This window comes from Tamandua tetradactyla, chromosome 9, assembly GCF_023851605.1.
Source record: "Tamandua tetradactyla isolate mTamTet1 chromosome 9, mTamTet1.pri, whole genome shotgun sequence".
Classification (NCBI taxonomy): domain Eukaryota; kingdom Metazoa; phylum Chordata; class Mammalia; order Pilosa; family Myrmecophagidae; genus Tamandua; species Tamandua tetradactyla.
Window position 1 is genome coordinate 61,107,669 of NC_135335.1, and position 5,229 is coordinate 61,112,897.

A 5,229-nucleotide genomic window follows, 5' to 3' on the forward strand; every position below is an offset into this window, starting at 1 on the left:
AGGTGGATTTGCTCATCTCATCAAGTTAAAAAAAATAGCAAAAATTTTTAAAAGCTGAGGTATGGGCAAATATTCTAAGGAAAATAGAGTGGTTGCAATCTAATATGACCTCTTTAATTTTACAGATGGAGAGATTATGGCAGTTACTTTAAATCTTCAATTAATTTTTGGCCACCCTCCTCCTTTTCAAATACGTTATGTGAAGAGTCCTAGGTATTTGTTTTGTAAACACTATAAGGATTCATGCATCTTTGGTACTTAAAGTGCCTAGGACATATTCATGCTTTGGCAATTAAAATTGGTGATTCAAGCTAAAATTGGATAATTTATCTCTTTTACGTTGAGCATGTGAGAAAAATAAATCTGATTTGTAAAGATCGTAAATTGTCCAAGTGGATTAAAGTTAGTATATTAGTGATTTTAATTTACCGAACTTATCAGACCTATTTAAATACACTGGAAGATTTTGCTGATTAGAGTTTAAGCTGGCCCAGGTAAGCCTTGAAAAGCTTTAAGATAGTATTGAATAGATTACAGTTTGAAATGCCATTTAAAATGATTAATGGAATTGCATGAACTAAGTCCATAAATGTGACTAAGAACTTCATCAGTCGCTGGTGCATTAATCAGATTTCCCTAGGAAATGTCCTAGAGTTATAAATGCGGTAATATGATGTGTATGTCAAGGAAAAATTGTTTCAAATTTGTTATTGCAAAAAATTAATGTTAATATTAAACCCAGGATACTAATAATGATCATTTTGTGTACAAAAAACCCTGGGTATTAGAATATAAAATCAATTCTTTGTATACGCCAGTGTCTCTCAATCATATGAAGAATTTTAATCCAATCTCATGACTTTAGCCTAGAAAACACGTTATACAATCACTGCATTTCTGCATTTGTGTCACTTAAACTTCTTGCTCTTTTGACATCTAACCAAGCCTCTTGTCAGCCTGGAACCCGGACACCAGCAGTTCCTTCTTCCTGGTGTGTTTTATTTTCACATCTTCACATGACCTGTTCTTTCATTTTATTTAGTTCTCAGCCTAAAAGTCAACTTCTAAAACAGGCTTTCCTTCAATCCCAGATGTTAAAGAGATTCTCAAGTACCTTCTCTTCCTGCTTTCTCCCTCTGTAAGACCTTCTGCTCCGTAATCTTCTCCAATTTTTTTTTTATTTTTGTTTGCTCTTTTTTTATTTATTGTATGTATCTGTAAACTGAAGGCTAATTTTGTGAGAGTTAAGTTATCCTCTGTCTTTTTCAGTGTGTGTTCTAGAAGCTAGCCTTTTGATTCTGGATCATGATATGTGCCCCGTAAATATATATTAACTGATGTCCCTTTCTCTTGGGCAGTATCTATCACCTGACTTCAGAACCTGGACACTTAACTAAGAATTTATTCTGTCCATGTTATGAAATTTACTTATTGGTTTAGGGGGCTAAACAGTGACATTTTATAAAACTATGATGGTCAACTTCAGTCCACAAGAGGAAAGAACCATCCAGATGATCAGACATAGAGATACATAGTTTAACATTGGTTGTTAGATTTTTTTAAGTATCAGAGAAAAATTGAAGCATTGTTTATGTCAAACTACGTCAGTATCATTTTTTCCCATCATGAAAAATTTTGTCACTGTATCATTTCTCTTCAGCATGCAAAAATTAAAAATTATATATATATATTGACGCTTACCAGCATAACCACTTGCTGTTCTGTTATCATTATATTATTCAGTGAATTTCTTTTGGAAATGCAAAATGACAGTAAAGTTCCATTGCCAAGCAAAACTTTGAATGAGTGAAAAAAGTTCTTATTTTGCGAGGGGGTGAAATACTTTTGAGTGTTCGACTTTGCCTCCTTGGAAAGAAAGACTGTTCAGGGGAACCAAAACATGACTTACTCTGTAGATATGAATTCCCCTTTGCTATACTTCCTGAAACATCTTATCTACCTACAGAGAGAGAGAGAGAGAGAGAGAGAGAGGTATATGACCAATTTAAGCACCATCATAACACTAACTTCTTAAGATTTGGGGGCAAGAAAGGGAAGTATTTGGCAGAGCTTTAAAAAAATATTTTTCTGTTTTAATATGTTTTATTTTATTTTTGTTTAAAACACAGAGAGAAAAGCTACAGTAGAAAATTTGACAAGCAGGTTATATACATGGCTTTCATTACTTGCTGGATATTTTTAGTTACATAAATGAGCTAAATATTTCAAGTCAAGACTTAGTAGGCATTGTTTGGTATTTTACTGGAGAAAAAACAAAACCTAGATGGTATTTTGGTCAAACTGCTACTTTCTAAAAGGTTAAAGTCAGAAAATTATGTGAACTTTCCAATACTTGAGGATGAGATGCTGCAGGCTGGAGTCAATAGTGATAAATCCCTATGAATTTCTGGGCAGACACAAGATTTCAGATATTAGAAATTACTGCAGGATGCTTTCTTAAGGTCATTTTTTGTTTAATGTTGTTTTATATTTCTAATGCCTCACTCTCTTCTGCCTATTTGTTATATGAACTGTGTTTTCTTTTATTCCTTTGTGTGAGTATGATTTTCTTCTGGTAAAAATGCCATACTCTTTGTTTATAGATATTATACCAGTTACCTTTATAACTTCATGTTATATTTACAAACTTATGAGTTTCTCTGTTCTCTAATTGTGGATGATTTCGACAGACTCATCTTTATTACTTACTCTGCCTGAGGTAGATGGCTTTTCCAACCTCAAATCTTTGCTTGTGGTGTTTTCTCTTTATGGAATGCTCTTCCTCAAAATACTTCCATGGCTCATTTGCACTTTTTATTCTGGTCTCAGCTCAGACGTTACTTCTTCAGTAAGGCATATCCTTATCAGCCTCTGCAAACCATGTCTGCTCAGAATCAGTCTCTTCAATTCACCAGTTCCTTCCCAGACTTCTTAGAGATTGTCATTTCCATGCTTCAATTATATATCTTCTCATTTTTGTCTGTGATTTGCTTTCTTCACTAGAATTTAAACCACACGGCATCATAAATAATGCCTGTTTTATTCCTTGCTATATTCCTTCTTAGAGGAGTGAAAGTTACACGGGAATTGCATATATGCTATCAGTTGAATGAATAAAATTATATTCCTTGATTTAATAAATTTAGATGATATGCTTTTTTTCTGCTATATGGATTTTGAAAACCTTAGCTAATTTTTTATTTCTCCCAACATTTCCTTATCTGACTTCTCCAAATTTTAATTTATGACTTTTTGTTCTTTCAGATATAAAGTATTCATGCCACAATTAGCCTTAATTTAATTTTAAAATTAGAATCAATGCAATAAAAAGCTATTAATTAAAAGTTACAGAGATTGAAAATAAGCACTGATGACAACTTTTCTTGGTTCTGTCCTCTCACCAATCACTTTTTACCTCCAAATTAATGGCCATTTTTATAACCTATTGTATATGTATTCATTTATATCAATACATGTATTAATTAAGGCAAATGAATGCTAGCTCCTTCAAAAAACAAAATATCAGTGACTTGACAAAGGTTTATTAGTAATATGTTTGTGCCTGAAGAAAATTAGTTGGGCCTTCAGAAACCATATTTTTGACAGCGAATCACGGATTCAGTTCATTTACATAGACAATGAAAAATTCAACATCATGTGGCCCCCATGATGTCTGTACCTGGAAAGGGGAAATTGTAAATGAAAATGAAGTATGACAGTCCCAAAGGTGGTATAAATCAATTAGCTTATATTTTATTTAAGATTAAATTAAGTGGAAACAAACAATCATCAAGGAATTTGGAAGATATAGTCTTATTCTGTGTTTGAACAAATAAGTAGAAATGAAGCTATAATAAAGATAAAAGTTGAAATTAATTAAATAGAAAACAAAAACATCAAATAAATCAAAAGTAGCTTTTTGAAAAAAATATAGGTAAAGCTTTAGCTGGATTTAACAATTAAAAAACAGAAAACACAAATAATTAATATGAGAAAAGGAATAAATAAGATATCATTACTGATTCTATATTTATTAAAATGATAATTTGGGGAAATAATAAATTTATGTCAATCAGATATGGTAATGCCTGGAGACCTGAGCTGCAAAGCCATGATGGCTGACCTCAGCTCTGGTCTGGAATGGATCTGGACCAGCACACAGTCCTGATGTACAGTGGCTCCAAGGAGCAGCAAGTTGCAGAGCTGAACCAATGGTATAAGGTGGTCTGGTGGTAGCCTGAGAAGTCAGTATTCATCCTAGACATGTCTCTGTCTCCTGGAAGCAATGGTGTGCATGCCTGTTGGAACCATGGCCCACTAAGCATTCAACACTTTACACAGGGCACAGACTGGTGAGGATCCCCTTGGTGTCTACAGAGGCCCCCAGCCAGAATGTAGGTGAAGTGGGGCCACAATTCCGTACGTTGCTATGTGAGAGTGGTGTGAGCCACTGCCCCCAAGTGACTCATGCCCTCCCAGGTGACTTGCTGTCAGGGAATGCCCCTCACCCCAGCCAAGGATGATGAGTTTCAAGGGGTCTCAGATGAGGCCCTCAGTAGAGCCTAGTGTTCCAGGGGTGGCCCTGACTTTCAGTGGGAATCTAGGGATGCTTGAGAGTGGGCCATCAGTTTCAGCTCCTGATGGAATCCCAAGGATATTCTACCTCGTGGTCCCAACGTCTTTTCTGGAGCCCCACCAGCACCTTCTAACAGGGCCTCATTAACTTCTGAACGCTATTCCCCCAGCCATGCCCACTGGGGCCCAGGCAATATTCCCCTCTTTGGCTCATATGTTGCCCCTTAAAGATTTCCATGACTTTGGAATGCCTCCAACTGGGTCCCCATCACTGCTGGCTTTAGAATCCCAGAATACTCTTATGAGCCAGCCAGACTCCTCAAAACCTCTCTGTGTTAGATGCCCTCATGTCTCTGGGGCCACCTACTTCTGTCAAGTTTAGCTAGATGGGAAGATGAAGCATAATAGAAAAGGGAACTTGTAAAAGCTTTTTGTCTTATGTCACTCCCCAGCTTGAAACCCTGTTGTAACACCACTTTGCTTGCTGGATAAAATACAAGTTCTTCATCTTGGTCTTCCACAGTTTCCAGAGCCACACTATGCTCAAATCCCTACAGACATACAAAGGGGTCCCAATTAAATTGAGTGCTGATTTATCATCTGAAATGATGGATGTAAGGAAGTTGTGGTTGAAAGAACATAGCTGCCAGCTAA

General features: G+C 35.8%; 1 pseudogene; it reads left to right on the forward strand.

Moving 5' to 3' along the window:
• Window positions 1–4,263: 4,263 nt before the first annotated feature.
• LOC143645707 (Krueppel-like factor 17 pseudogene) lies at window positions 4,264–4,957 on the forward strand (annotated as a pseudogene).
• Window positions 4,958–5,229: the final 272 nt, after the last annotated feature.